This window comes from Micromys minutus, assembly GCF_963924665.1.
Source record: "Micromys minutus genome assembly, chromosome: 15".
Lineage (NCBI taxonomy): Eukaryota > Metazoa > Chordata > Mammalia > Rodentia > Muridae > Micromys > Micromys minutus.
The window spans coordinates 55035615-55052040 of NC_137984.1; the positions used below are offsets into that span (position 1 = coordinate 55035615).

Here is a 16426-nt window from a genome sequence, read left to right on the forward strand (position 1 = left end):
TTAACTTCAGTTCCCAAGAACCCAGTGCCCTCTCCTAGCCTCCTTGGACATCAGGCATGAATGAAGTGCATAAACATACATTCAGGCAAAATATTCCCATACATAAAATGAAAATAAATCCTTTCTTCAAAAGTTCAAAACACCAAAATAATGGCCCTGCAAATACCAAACTCAGTATTTCCCTGGTGTCATGGATTAAAATGGCACTGAAACGACTTCAAACACAACAAATAAGGCTGAGGAGGTAAAACTGTCACCCCCAAGAGTCTACTTGTTGCAACCGCTCAGATTGCGATGCAGAAATGAGGAAAACAAAACCCAGAGGAGGCAGCCTGGAGGCCGGTGTCTTAACTCAGGCATCCACAATTCCTCTCTGTTCCTTCCCACTGGGAAGCCACCAGACTGCTCATGACCTTCACTGCTGGTTGAGTAACTTTCGAGGCACTGCCTTTGGAGATCAGGGCCATAGCAAAGAAGGCCACCAGGAAAACACAGTCAAAACATCTGACTTTGTAATAGACAAAATATTCCTTGGGATGATGTTCCAGAACATTTTTGAGAGGAAACAATGCCCACTCTTAAAAAGAGTGCCTCTATGCAGAATGAGGCCAAACTATCATGAACTCCTCAGAAAGGCCTTATGGGTTCAAGACCTTTACTACCCTCCAAAGAAAAAAATAATCCAAACACATAATTTCTCTACTGACATAAGATAGCATCAAATTCAAGTTGAGCCATCTATTTTTCCTGCTTCCGGGAGAGTAAAATTATCTTTTTCATCTTTTTTTTTTTTCTACTTGACGGGAAGGAGACAAATTGGTTTTCTTCTGTTACTGGAAATTGGCTAAAATTTTTTTTTTAAAAAAAAGGCTTTCTATAATAAAAAGGGGAGACCACAGGTGCCCTCCCCCTCCAGCAGAGCTGCCCTCCCCTCTCCTCTCCAGAGGTGGCTGAGCTGAAGCTCACAGGCGCAGGCAGGAGACACAGCAGGATCTGCAACCCTGAGCATCTGAGCAGTGAATTCTTCAAGTCTCCGACAAATTTAAAAAATGGCCTCCAATAAAACTACATTGCAAAAAAAAAGGGGGGGGGGGACAGAATGTGAAGAGTTGAAAAGTTCAGGAGGCAGAGGCTGAAGAATTTGTGGTAGAAAAAGTACTGGATCATCGTACGGTGAATGGGAAGGTGGAGCATTTCCTGAAGTGGAAGGGTTCACAGATGCTGATCGACTTGGGAAGGAGAAGAAAATTTAGATTGTCTAGAATTAATTGAAGTATTTCCTAATTCTCAAAAAGCTGGTAAAGAAAACGATGTTACAAAAAGGAAATATTTATCTGACAGTGAATCTGATGATAGCAAATCGAAGAAGAAAAGAGATGCGCTGACAAACCAAGGGGCTTGGCCAGAGGCCTTGATCCTGAACGAATAATCGGTGCCACAGACAGCAGTGGAGAGTTCATGTTTCTCATGACATGGAAGGACTCAGAGGAGGCTGACCTGGTGCTGGCAAAGGAGGCGAACATGAAGTGTCCTCAGATTGTCATTGCCTCCTACGAGGAGAGGATGACTTGGCATTGTTGTCCCGGAGATGAGGCACATACATACATATACATCATCACATACATCATCATATATACCTCATACACACACACACACACACACACAGACACAGACACACACACACACACACACACACACACACATAAACTGGATCTTGGGTTTTGAATTACTAGTGTGGAAAAATGGCATTCTAATGGAAATCAAGTTTGATATGCTGATTTTAAAGTATTGACAGTAGCTGGGATATTTTGGGGTTTTGTTCGGCATCAAAAGGCACTGATTCATTTGAACAAGTAAGAACTTTCTGTAGTTGCTTCCTTTAACAATAGAATATTTGATACCATGTTGTATTTCCTCAGCTTTGAAGAACAGCTTTTTTTTTTTTTTTTTTTTTTTAAATGCTGGGGAGATTTTACAGTCATTACTAAGGTCAGAATTTACTCTTAACTGGGACACAGAAGGACCATTCTGGGTTTTTTTTGTTTGTTTGTTTGTTTGTTTGTTTGTTTGTTCGTATGTGGTGTATACATAAAACACATAACTTGTTTGTCTTTTTTAAATACTCAAAACAACTGAAGATGAAAACACACGTTGATGAGACTCCATCTTTATGAACATTTTCATAAACCATAACCATTCAGATTAAGCAGAGTCTGTAATTTATTGGAGAGTTTAAAAGCAACCACATGAGAATTGATGTATTATCAAGTAAATACAGCTGTTTATTTACAGAATGTTGTCTATATCAACTCCCCCTTCAGAAAATGGAATTAGATGTAGTAGTGTGACTCAGTAACAAGATTGGGCTGAGTGTGGTGGTGCACACCTTTAATCCCAGCGCTGTAGAGCTCGGATTTAAGAGGCCAGCTGGTCTACAGAGGCAGGGCCAGGTCAACCAGTCTGTAAAGGTTCCTCTGATGAACCAACATTCGTCTGCAGAAAGTTAAAATCTGTACTGAAAGGTTATGATTCATGGAACCTGTTTGCTGTGGAAATAGAGTCATGGTTGAGCTGATGTTGGGAACTTAAGCCCTGCTGACTAAGTGAACAAAATTTGCTGATATCAATCAATGACCTGCAGGCTTTTCCTTCACCCCGACTCGTGCCTTACTGAATATTTTTAGGATTTGGGATCTGGTTCAATGAGCCAGAGAAGTAACTTTGTAGTATCAGAATGTCATCCAACTGTGTATTTACTTTGTTGTAAATAATAGTGAACAGTGGTCAGTAAATAGTTTTATATTCAAAACAAAAGGAAGGAAGGAAGGAAGGAAGGAAGGAAGGAAGGAAGGGAGAGAGAGAGAGAGAGAGAGAGAGAGAGAGAGAGAGAGAGAGAGAGAGAGAGAGAAAGAAAGAAAGAAAGAAAGAAAGAAAGAAAAGAAAGAGAGAGAGAGAGAGAGAAAGGAAGGAAGGAAGGAAGGAAGGAAGGAAGGAAGGAAGGAAGGAAGGAAGGAAGGGGGAATACCACTCCAGAGCACCTAGCATGTGATGCACCAACAGTGTTCTTGTGAAGCATTATGGGTAAGGGTTACTCAGGAGGGACGTGACCCTCTGGTAAATGCTGCCCTGGGGTATGTACCCTTTTGGCACAACGCCCTCCAGTCATTTTCACAAAACCTTAGGAGTACAATAAGCTCAAACTGAAGGATGTTCCTAAATTCAGTTCTGTGTAGGTGGGAAAAGTCTTTGCTTTTTAATTACTGCCTTTTGCAGCAACCAGGAAACACACAACAGACTATTCAAAGAACTTCCCCCGTCCAAGAACTGGAACCAGAGCAGAGAGACCTGCAACTCAGAGGCTGCTGGGCACAGTGCTCAGGATGTTTGGCAAATAACTGTTTGGTCTCAAAGACACCCAGTGGCTTGCTCTTCTGGGTTCTAGCCTTGCTTCCCTTATTTTCAAACAGCTTTTGGTTCTACATTCACAGAAGGCAAAGTGGAGAGAACAAGGGCTAACAATAAGGCGACATTATAAAAACCTTCGTAGGCAGGAATGGAGCCATCGGTAGGTAGACTGTGCAAAGAAAAACCCCACTCCAGTGGTGTCTTAGTTAGGGTTTTACTGCTGTGAACAGACACCATGACCAAGGCAACTCCTATACAAAACAACATTTAATTGGGGCAGGCTCACAGGTTCAGCAGCTCAGTCTATTATCATTGAGGTAGAAACATGGCATCATCCAAGCAAACATAATGCAGGAAGAGCTGAGATGTGTACCTCTTCATCTGAAGGTTGCCAGCAGAATACTGACCTCCAGGCAGTTAGGATAGGGTCTTACACTCACAGTGACACACCTACTCCAACAAGAGCACATTAGCCAAGCATATTCGAACCACGACAAGGGGCCAGGTGCTACACAGAAGCCAAAGAGGGACACAGACGTGAGTTTATTCCCATATAATTCTCTGCAAGTCCTGCTTGAATGCAGGAGAGGAGGCCATATGCATGGTTAGCAAATTCCCGTCAAATTCTCAGTTTCTTCTCCTCCTCTGCTGACAACAGCCTAGGGTTAGTTTTGAAACTACATTTCCCTTAACATCCCAGTGGCATCGTTCCACTTATTTGAGGCACTGAGGTCTCCCTAAACTTCCCATTTCTACTCGGCAGGCAGGCAGAAAGGAGACAGGTAGGCAGGAAAGCAAGCAGGAGGCAGGCAGGAGGCAGGCAGGCAGGAAGGAGGCAGCAGTAAGCTGGGTGTGGTATACAGTTTGAATTCTGGCACTCCAGAGGCAGAGGCGGGTAGATCTCTATAAATTCAAGGTCAGGTTTGATTTACATAGTGAGTCCCAGACAGCCAAGAGTACAAAGTAAGGCTTTGTCTAAAAAATAAGCAAAAACTGAACCAAAACAAAAAACTTTGCTTCTGTGATAAAACAGTATCAAACACACCAAGCAAGACAGAACTTGTATAGAACCAGCTGCCATAACCAGTTGATATTTAAAATAAGGCCAGCAATCCAAGATGGCAGTCAGCGTGCTTCAAAACACCCGCTATTGATGGAGGGCATATTATTTTATTCACTCTGTATGTTGTCAACAAGAAAAGGTCAGGTGATGGGCACAGTCCATTTAGAGCTGCCCTTATCAGATTTTCCTTAGTAAAACCATCTTTGCCATGAGCCCTATCTAGCTTGAGGCCAGGGTTCTATTACATCCAGGGGCTTCTGTCACTAGGGCCATCATAGAACATCAGCCGTTTGACTGTGCTCTCTAAAGTCTCTAGGGATCACTTCCACTCTACAGGCATGTGTCAGCTACCATGTTAAAATTTTACACTGAGCTTTTGAAGACAGTACTCTATATTAGCTACCGCATTGGCCCTTTAGGGTTCTGGCACAGGGCTTAGGACACACCACGTTAAAACTGACAATTTCTACCAATTTACTAATTTAAAAACTAAAGAAACTTGGGAATACTCAGCACAAATCACACAAAGAAATTTTAATACTCCCCTCAAGAAACCTGAAAGGGCAGGGCACACCAGAATGCTGCCTAGGTAATCACTAAGGGACACCTATCCCTGCCCCGCCCTTATCCAGAAGTCAGGAATGGTTGGTAACCTCAGTTGGAGTGGATAGATAGGTTCCCTTGTGCTATCTCATCAAGACAAGTCATGCAGCCCCTTTATAAAGATAAAGACCTGGATGACGTCTTAATGGTGCTCTGATTGTATAATCTAATTTTACACACACAGAATTTATAGCACTTTGTTCTTGAATTTAAAGAGAGACAAAATCAGATGCACTTTTGAAAGATTACATATCAAATCCACATCACTGCTGACAGGTAATACTAGACCTGACTCATGTAACGATACAGAGGTACAAGAAGCCAAGCCAAAACATGGAGGTGTAAATCATTTCTGACTTACAAAAAGACTCAGTGCACCAAGTTCACAAACTACTCCAGGAGGAAGAGTGTCTGAGTACAGCTGCAGGCCTTTTCTAAACTCTGTTTATATGCAATGCATGGTTTGCCTCATGCTGGCCAACCTCACGCAAGCCTGTCTGATGGAAAACACATGTCCGCAGAGGAAAGGAAACCCAGCCACAGTACAGCCTCGACTCGGTAATGATGCAATAACCCATCTCATGTCTTCCTGTGTATTTATCAGTGTTTGTCAACAGCGAGCTACTTGTATCTCTTATTTCCCAGAAACAGTATTTGCCATCCAACGATGTCAGCAAACAAACAAATGAACAGAAAGAAACCAGTTTTTCACTTCCGGGTGGATTTGGTTCCAAAAATCTGTAAAGTACTAAACCAGGAAGTTTCACTACCCAGGCTTCACACTAAAGTCTTCAGTCTAATTCTGGGGACACTACGATAGAGAAGGTTCTCAGGTGGCTCAGTTGATGAGCACAGACCTCAAGGACAATACACATTCAGCTAAACAGGATCCCCAAAGACTGACCTAGGGTTTTGCAGCACTCCAAATGTTCCAGACTCTTCTAGTAAAAGAGCTTATAACCCGCAGACAACCTTGAATTCTTAGCACCAAGAAATTATTTCCTGCTTATAATCCTGCTTGTCCATTTGAATAGTAATCTTAGCCACAGGCCAGGGCTCACGGAACTGGGCCCCTCCACTCTGCTCGGAGGACGACAAGTGCTTGTGCCACTGGCTTTGTGCTCTCCTCAGTGAGCACACTCCTTGGATGTACAGGTTACTAACAGTATGGATCTAACTAAAGGACACTGACTCTTATCTTTCTAACATATCCAGGAAAAGGGGTGGGTGGACTGGGGTGGGGCACAGCAACCAACCCTCCCATTTTTGTCATGTTAATTCCTCAGTTGTTCTCGTGTGTGTGTGTGTGTGTGTGTGTGTGTGTGTGTGTGTGTCCACCTAAAGCAGCATTAGAATGGCCAACCCCAATTCCACCTACTTGCTGGAATATTTCAAGATTTATCCAGCAATCCATCAGGAAGCACTTCTACAGAGATGGTGTGCTTAGCTTAGCAATGTCTAGTAGGGAACAGTAGAAACTAGGACCTTTAATGTGCTGTTCCATATTTGACCCTGTTTCCATGGGTGGGCACTCTCAGGGAAAACAAAATTGTTTTACTATCTTTAGATAGTAACTGTATCTTTATCCTGACAGGAAATGGTAACTCTGATCGCAGCCATTTCTATTCATTAGGAAAAGCGATGGGTACTTTGTATTGGTCAGCTTTGCCAAATGGTTTTCAAAACTACTGCAGGCGCTAAGCTTTGGAGCCCAAACGAAAGAGCAGAAAATGGACTCCCACAAGGAACAGAGAAAATGCTGCCGCCACGCTTGTTTGGATCTGCTCTCTGTATATTGTTCTAGTACATGCCCTTACTATTTACAGAGGTCAGCACTAGAGACACTAAGAGGGCAAGAGGCAGTCCAAACATCTGGGGAGTTTTATCAAGGGGAATTTGCAGGTAACAATCAAACACTGGAAATTATTGGCCCTGTGAGAAATCACAGAAACTATGGTGAGGCGTTAACAAAGCCGCCAATGGGGCATCAGCACTTTTCAGTTTGGAACCACTTGGGGGATGGGGGACCAGACACGGAGTTAACAAACTATAATTTAACCCCGAGTATCAAGATGAAGGAAGCTCATCAAACTGTGTGGCTTTGCCCATGTGTGAATTTCAGAGCATTGTACCTAGCTCACAACAGAATGTCTAGTAACAGACAATTCTTTAGAAATAAAAATGATCAATAGAAATAGTGGTGATTTGGGGATGTTGAACTGCATTGATCTGTTCATCTTTTCTAGAATTCAGTGATGGAAAAGACAGCAGGGTCCCTCCCCCTCTGGAGATTAATATCCAGAGGGCAGACCTCCAAACAGCATGTAAATCATAACCTCTTACTCGGGGACCACAGCCCAGGAAGGAGTGAAAGGGGTCCAGGAGGACACCAACAAAACAGTGTGTTCTGCACATGGCAAGATGCCGCAGGTGTGAACTCACAGCCACTGTGGCTGCCTGCACAACCAACGGCCATTCCAGAGTGGAGTGTTCTGAACAAGAGTGGCCCACATAGGCTCATGAGCCACAGGCAGTTGACAGCTTCCGAGGAAAGGAGAATCAGTTTTAAGAATGTGGCTCCTGATAGGTTGATTTTTCCAATGAATAGTTCTACACAGTAGTATATGAACAATCAAATGAGAATTAATGGGTTATTAAATTAAAATTAAAAGAATACAGAATTGGGATAGGGAGATGCATACAGGTGGATCTGGGGGGAGTTAAAGGAAATGGGGGTGAAGATTTAATAAAGACATTTTTTTAAGTTGGGAACATTCTGGACTGGAAAGATGTTTCAATGGTTAGAGCACTGACTGCCATTCCAAAGGTCCTGAGTTTAATTCCCAGCAACCACATGGTGGCTCACAACCAACTGTAATGGGATCAGATGCCCTCTTTTGGTCTGTCTTAAAAAAAATTAGAATGTACTCACATAAAATAAGTAAATAAATCTTTTAAAAAGAAGGGTGGGGGTGGGGAAATGAGAACATTTCTGACCGATGGGCTTAAGGTACTTAGAAAAAAAGTATACAGTCCATGTGTTCCAAGGCAGAGGGCAAGGGGCGACATACATGAACTAAAGGCTATGGAAGGCAGCATGTCAGCCTCAATTCCAGAGGCACAGAAATCTCCTTCAGACATTCTGCTTACATGACACAGAAACCTGCCAAGTGATTCAGTCACATCAGGCCAAAGAGACCTCATAACTAATGTCTCTCAATTGCCTCTCTCCGCCTCACACGGACACCAGGATCATACTGGGAGACAGAAGCTAAGTGAGAAAGGGCAAGCTCTGCCTTTAACACACAGCAAAGTTTGGCCACAGGTAAAAAATGAAACAACACAGAAACCACTCAAGACAGGAATTACAGCTCTCAGTTGTCTAATTCTGATCCACATTAATCTGAGATCAGACCTGCAATGCAGCTCCTATGGAGGAAGATCACAGGAATCTCCTGAGAACTCCTACTGGCCCTGCTTGTTGAAAATACTCTAGACAGTGTCCAAAAAAATCACTGCTTTGTGCTTTATACCCAGAAAAAAAAAAAGCGTATTTATCTCTCATGAATGACCTATCTCCTGCAAGTAGACCCATCTGAGCCCAGCGAGTTCAAGTTCCATCTGTCACCAATAAGGCTTCCGCTATTCATTTTTTCCCCTTTAGCTCCATGAGTTTGGTTTTGGTTTTCTTTCCATTTTTCAGTCATAGTTTCCCCTTAGTCCAATTTAACTTGGTTATTTACTTTTATTCTTTCAAATGTTACAAATATAAAGGAGAAAGAAATGAATGGATCAAAGTAGCAGTTTCTTTCTCCCCTCCTGTCTCCACCAAAAAGAATCAGTGCTTTGAATGAGAGTGACCCCCATAGGCTCATTTATTTGAAAGCTTAGTCTACAGGGCATAGAACTGCTTAAAAGAATTAGAAGGATTAGGAGGTGTGCCCTAGTTGGAGGAAGTGTGTCATGTGGGAGGAGGAGCTTCAAGCTTGGAAAAGAACATGTCAGGCCCAATCTCTCTCTCTGCAGGCACACCAAGCAGGCAACAATGTAGAGTTCTCAACTACCTCTGCAGCACCATGCCTGTAATGACTGGTAACAGACTCACCTCTGAAACTGTTTCTTTTATGAGTTGTCTTGGTCATGGTGTCTCTTCACAGCAATAGAACAGAAACCTAAACAACTAGCATAGTTTATGAAGAAACAAAGATCCTAAAAGTTACACAAGAAGTCCTTATAATTAAAAGGTCACATCAAAATCTATGCATATACCATTTCTGAAATGCCCTAAAGAATGAAGCAGGCATATTTGCTGAATGAACTCATGAAATATGCCAAAAGCTCCCATGCTATGAGAAATAAAAATAAGTAGCACAAAAATATCCAAACTAATGTTTCCAGAATGAATTAAAATGTGCATGCAGAAACATCCAAGGAAAGTAACTGAAGTTCTTAAGCTACAAATAAACTAATGCAGGAAAATGTAAGCAAATCCGGGCAATATTTCTAAGTTCAATAATAGACTTGAGTAGGCTAAAATTAAACTTATCTATGCAGATAAATATACAAATGTATTGTTTGTCATGTAAATTACATCAGGTAAATATCCTATGAAGCTTAGCTGAACCAAGCTAGAAATTATCATTTAATGATCATGCATCCTAAGGGCATCTGCATGCCTCTGAGCACAACTCATTAACTGAAGTTGGAAATGCTTTTCCTTATAGCTCATTCTCCGTACTCAGTATTAAAGGTACTGCAGCCAGTGACCCAGTAACTGTCTCCACCCCCATTCTCTCAGACAAAATGATCAAAGTTAACATTCCCAGTCCCACGGCCAATCAACACGTCGCGCCTCTGAGGATCACGTGATGATAATACATTCCTGTTGCTTCCTGCCAAACAGGTGTAACAGTATGACCAACACCCACGTCATAGAAAGCATGAGACAAATGCAAAACTTGTCTACCAAATAACTGGCCTATAGTCTTAAAAAAAAGTCAAGGTCTAAAGAACTAGAATTGGAGAATTATTCCAGATTAAAAGAATTTAATGACAGGCTGGGGATACAGCTCAATAATAAAGTTCTTCCATAGCTTGGCTGAGGCCCTAAATTTGATCCCAGCACCCAAGAAAGAAAAGGAGAAAGGGGAGAAGGAGCAGACTAAATCCAACGCATGTTAACTGAACACAGACTCACATGGACTGCACATGAAATACGGAACTGAATCAGTGGTGGGGTCCCATGACTCTGATACCTGTTCTTTGCTTTGAAAACACAATATAAAGCGCTACAGATGTTTACAGTTACAAATCATGATGTCTCCAGTTTTCCCTTCCACAACTAAGGAAAGAGCTAGAGGGATAGCAAAGTGGTAGAATACTTGTAGAATCTTCTGGGCCCTGGGTTTAGTCTTCAGCAACACAAACAAAACTCTTACTATGATGTGTTGCAGTGCGTGCCTGTATTCCAGCTAAAGAAAAGATCATATACATACAGATAAACAAACCAAGCTATGCTGACAACCAAATCACCAACGACTAACAAAGGCATACAGGACAAAGGATGAACGCAGCAGATCCTTTCACCGAACTTGAGACTGTTCTGAGGTTTAAGATTCAAAGAAAATTAAGATTTTGTTTTCCTTAAATAAAACCTATGTGGACATAGTTCAAACTGCAGAGACTAATAGTTTTTGCCTGGTTGGTCCAGAGAAACTGTGTCTGCATTTGGGACGTTGTTTCCATTAAGGGCTTGGACTTTGAGGAACGCCCATTAAACAATGCTTTTGTTATGTGACTTGAGTTTGCAAGGAATACCAGAACTCTGGTTATGAAATGGGCTACATTACAGTTGTGTGTGTCTGTGTGTGTCTGTGTGTGTCTGTGTGGACTTATACTTTACATTTGCTGTTCCCTCCAGATCCCAACCAAACTGTGACTTAAATAAAAACAAATGGCTTAGTAAGAGAAGATACAAATTCACAACTAGTAGCCTTTTATAAGGAATCTTTTGAAAAGTGGTCACTAAGACCAAGACATCCCTGTCAGGAAATTCTTAGGAGGAACCTGAGGCACCAAGAATTCTCACAGTAACAATGGAGACCTTCCATAAAAGCTCGGAACTGTAACGCTGTGGCACTGTAACGCTGTGGCACTGTAACGCTGTGGTACTGTGCCCTTATGACAATAACAAATAAACAGGGCACAGAGGGCCAAAAGAAAAATGGAGAAGAAACCAGGACCGTCAACATACAGAGTAAGAAATATTTTAAGCAGAGCCATTTTGTTATTCATATAATTTAGACCTTGATGTTTCCTCAGACTGCCATATACATATTATATTTAAGAGACTGACTACAGAGAGGGCACAAGCATATAATGCATGCTGGAGGTCTAAGAAGGGAAACCTCTCAGGAATATGCCTAGGTTCCTGTAGCCCAGGCAGCGGCAAAGAAATACAATAAATATTACAGGATGTAAATCAGCATCCAGGGAACTTTAGAATGGAACGGCTCCGGGCATTTGTTTTGTGAAGAAGATGGAACGGGCCTATGACACTCAGAGAGAAAACCACCGTGTTAATTAATTCGAGCACTCACACTTGAGTACAGTGTTTGGAACATCGACATGCAACTAAGGCAGGACTAAATCAGCCATGTTCACGTCTCTTTTCTTCATTTTTCTCCCTCTCTTTCTTTTCAAATTTTATTCTTTCCAGCTCAGCAAATATTTAAACTCTTGGCACAATTCAAACCTCACAACTTGCTGTCTGGGAAATACAACACTGAGAAAAGGAAATAATACGGCATAAAGTCCATGAGGAAGCCGAGTGACGCCCACTGAGATTCCCGTCTATGGCTTAGAAAACATCTGGATGTACATGTAGGAAGCATCTGGATATATGGGTCGAATGCAAACGGTCACACAGGTCGGAAACAGACATATAGAAAGGACACACGTGGAGATACACACACACACACACACACACACACACACACACACACACACACACACACACACACACACACACAGAGGCAGGAAGCATCTGGATACACAGGTGGAGAAACAAAGCCGGATAGAAAACTAGGTGCCTTGAAAAGACCTTCTTTTACCACTACTGAAGACTGTTTCATTAAAAGGTAAATACCCCAGGGCCTGGGGCGACAGCTCGGCAGTAAAGAGCACTTGTCTTACAGAAGACCTTAGTGTGACTTTCAGTGCCTACACAGCACCACACAACTATCTGTAAGTCCAGTTCTAAGGGCTCCACTGCACTCTTCTGTTCTTCATAGAAATCAAGCGTGCACGTGTGCACAGCCATCAGAGGTGAGCAAAGCACTCACACACATATGATTTAGAAGAGAAAGAACATGAATGTCATGATGAATCTCAACAATACTCCGTAACTCCATACAAGAAAACCACAGCAAAGCTATGTTTTAAATAAAATTTCTAGATCTTTACTCCCAAACGTCCAAAGAAAGTGGGAAAAAAGTAAATGCCGGCACAAACATGCACAAACATTAACACATATCCTGCAGCAGCGCTTCCGGTGGTAAAAAGGAGAATAAACTCTGATGGCTGCCGACAGGAAACTGGTCAGAGAAATTCTAAAAACTGGAGACAGAGTAGCACAAAACTTTAATTCCAACTCTGGGATGGGATGGGAGAAAAAGAGTCTGAAGTCAGAAGAAGTTACACAGTGAAACAAACCCTGCCTCAAGAAATCAATAGCCAGACTAGGGTCCGTTGGTGGGAGGGCACTTCCAGGCCCTAAGTACAGACTCCACTACTGCAAAGAGAAAATATCGATAAAGCAGATTAATCCGCTGATAATAAAGATAATGGCCTCGCTAGTTAAAGTCACACAAGGATCACCATGCAGCCATAAACATGATACAAAAACTTGGAAACTAGAAAAACATGTTCATGTCCGTTGATAACTTAAAATTCATTCACTTATTGAAAACTATATGAAAAACATGCATAAATAAAATAAATCTAAAATTAAAAAAAAAATTAAACTGTGTGAAGAAAGTTTGATAACAGACATTACTGGCCAATATATAAGAAAAGACAGTATTTACTGGATTAGGAAAGGAGAAGTTAAAATAATAATTACTAAAATTATACATGCATATACTCGTAAGAATTCGACTTTAGTAAAATCAGCCTCTCCATAAACATTCCCTGGCTCTAGGATGTACAATCAGCTAAGTATCAGCATAAGGAGCTGGTTAAACAAAACACAGCACATCCACTGTGCAACTGTGACATGCTGTTGGTAAGACTGAATCACTCTGTAAACACTCATTTAGAAAGCTCTCCAACACATGCTAAAGCTATTAAGAGGAAATGTGCATCCATGCAACAATGTGTGCTCGAGTGGCATTACCCCAGGAAGTTGCTGGTGGTGATGGCTGTGGGGAGAAAGCAGGAGGTCATGGCGGAGGCTTACTGTTCAGAAGCATTCTCAAAGCCAACTTTAGGTTTCTTTTCCCCATGCTAATTTTTCTTTTGATAAAAAGACTGCATCGAAAGGTATCATACATGGGGTTAGAGAAATGGCTCAGAGGAATACTGTCTGCTCCTGCAGAGGACCTGGGTTTGATTCCCAGCACCAGCAGCTCACAACGTTCTGTAACTCTAGTTCCAATGGCCTCCTCTGGTTTCTGCAGCATCAGGCAAACAAAAGTGGTGCACAGACACGCATGCAGCCAAAGCACCCATACACACACACAGAGAGAAAAAAGCCTGCAAGATATTTGTGATACATTAATTTTTGAAGCAGATCCCACACAACATATAAAACAAAGTACTAATTCATTGTATGTATGTGTGTCCACACACGGATGAACCATGTGGAAGTCACAGGACAACCCACAAGACTTGGTTCTCTCTCTCTACCATGTGACTCCAGAGATCCTGCTCCAGTTATTAGGCTTCGAGGCAAATGCCTTTCCCACTGTCCCTAGCAAGACCAGCATGTAAGGAACTACAGAAGGATTTCCAACAGCAGGATTACAGTAGCTTATCTTCTTGGTGACTGTTGGACAGCATTAGCTTATGACCAAATAGCAATTGTTTCATAAGGGCAGGCTTCTGGAATCTCATGGCCAAAAACATGCTTAAAGTCTTATTTTGTTGTTCTGTTGCTTTTTGGTTTTTGTTAGTTTATTTTTTTTTCCTAAGTTAGGAAGAGAGAGTTTTCTCTCTTTAGTGCTTAAGTAGGGAAGAGTACCAACCAAGGCTCTTCATTTTCCAGGGCCCTCATATGGTATTATTTTGCTGACTTCATCATGGAAAAACTGTTCAGACAAAGCATGGAAGAACAGCTGTCCCTAACCATCATCAACTGCAAAACACCCAGGAATAAATTTAGACTTCTAGACAGGAAAAAGAAATTAATGAGTTGATACCCCGGTTTGGGGGTTGGGAACCGGGTGGGGAGTATATGATCACACAGGAACAGAGACAACATTACCAAGACCCAAAGCTGAGATCCGAGAGCAGTGTCCAAGTGTCATTCAATACTTACCAAGTTGGAGCAAGTGCCTAAGTGACAGTCACCCAAGCATTACTAGGGCAGAGTTGGAGGGGCTCGAGAAGAGATAAGACTCCAAGTTTATGAAGGTAAAATCCTCCACAGCAAGGATGTTCCCAAAGAAGGCAGGTGATAGACCAGACTTAAACTATCAAATTCTTTTCAAAACTCCCAACAAAGACATTTACTATTCGAAGAACAGGTTTATTCAGCATATCAACTTATCATCTATATATTATTAAAATGTTAATTTCCTTTATAGTTAGAACTTTTTGTGTTATTTCCCTGTTATTTTCTCACCAAGTAAATTAGATTTCTTGTATTGAGTGAAAAGATTGGGTGTTTTTTTTTTTTTTTTTAAACATTTGATACTTGTATACAGTCCCTCATGGTTCCCACCTAGTCATCTGTCTTATTTAACATCTGCAGTCCTCCCTCATCTTCCGTCTTCCATCCCTGGTCATTCAGACTCAAAGGCCACCAATCTACTCAGACAATATAAACTGAGTAGACCATTCAAGTCAACCAATTGTGAAAAATTTGAAAATTAAAATTTAAGGTGAAAATTATACCATGCATGAAATAATTATTTGAATTAAAGTAGAAGAAAATAGGTTTTTACAAATGTCCTCTTCAGAGACTATTTCATGAAAGAAAGCACAGAGAGTCTAAGCAGACAGGCACTCTATCGCCTGCGGGATCCCTGTGCTTACAAAGCCACTAACTCCTCAATAAAGAGATAAGCAACAGGCCTCCCCTCTCACAATAAAGGATGGCTAGACCTACAAGCACTTGGAACTCATTAGATATCTGGCTAAGGAGCATCTCAGGAGTTCAGGCCTATAACCTAAACCCTTAGGAGGTCTAAATAGGAAGACAAGTTCAAGATCACCCTTTACTACAGGTTGAGCTAGGGATCAGTCGAGCCCAATATCAAAAGCACAGAACAAGGAGTGTGGTGGTGAGTGTGGTGGTGAGTGTGGTGGTGAATGTGGTGGTGAATGTGGTGGTGAGTGTGGTGGTGAGTGTGGTGGTGAGTGTGGTGGTGAGTGTGGTGTGCACACCTTTAATTCCAGCACTTCTAGAGAAGGACGGAAGGGTAAGCGCTCAGCCAGCCTCGTCTGCATGAGTCCAGGTTAGTCAGGGCTACCAAGGAACCCGGCTCAACCACAAAACAAAGGAGAGAAAGAAGAATCCTGTCAACCTGGGACATGGCCTCATTGGTTTTATCCCAGCCACACAAGGTTAGCTCAACATATAAGTAAATAAACGTAATATAATACAAACAAACGGATTTAAAGACAAAAATCACATAAGCTTATTCACACATGCAGAAAAAGATCTTTGATGAATTCAAAATCATTCCTAAGAGGCCTTGGAGAAGCTTCTAAGATCAGAAATGATACAAGGGTGCTGCTCTCCTCGCCTGTGGAATACAATGTAGGGAAGACTTTGAGGAAGAAAAAAAGAAGAAAAAATAGATACAAATAGAAAAGGACAATAATAAAGTTTAAAGTATTGTTAACTGTAGATGGATCATATTCTTAACTGACCCCCCAAAAATACAATCAACCAGAAAATGTCTTTTGTTTTCCTTCTGTGTAGCCCCAGCAAACCTGGAGCTCACTCCGTAGACCAGGCTAGCCTTAAGCTGGGAAATTCACCTGCCTCTATCTCCTGAGTGCCGGGATTAAGGTGTGCACCTCACCACCTGGTCAGAAAATTCTTAATACACACTTTCATTAAAGTAGCGCTACATACAATCATTATACAAGAATCAGTGGCATATTATCAATAATGACCTGGCAACG

At 41.8% G+C, this 16426-nt stretch overlaps 1 protein-coding gene and 1 pseudogene across 3 annotated transcripts in view; one reads left to right on the top strand and one right to left on the bottom strand.

Moving 5' to 3' along the window:
- Positions 1 to 16426, bottom strand: part of WWTR1 (WW domain containing transcription regulator 1) — a gene marked incomplete at its 5' end in the record, with an annotated part of 111302 nt that overhangs the window by 26113 nt on the left and 68763 nt on the right. The gene's annotated exons all lie outside the window — the stretch shown is intronic.
- LOC308430264 (chromobox protein homolog 3-like) lies at positions 1050 to 1429 on the top strand (annotated as a pseudogene). Its single transcript has 2 exons — positions 1050 to 1210; positions 1285 to 1429. The product of its transcript is annotated as a chromobox protein homolog 3-like (transcript).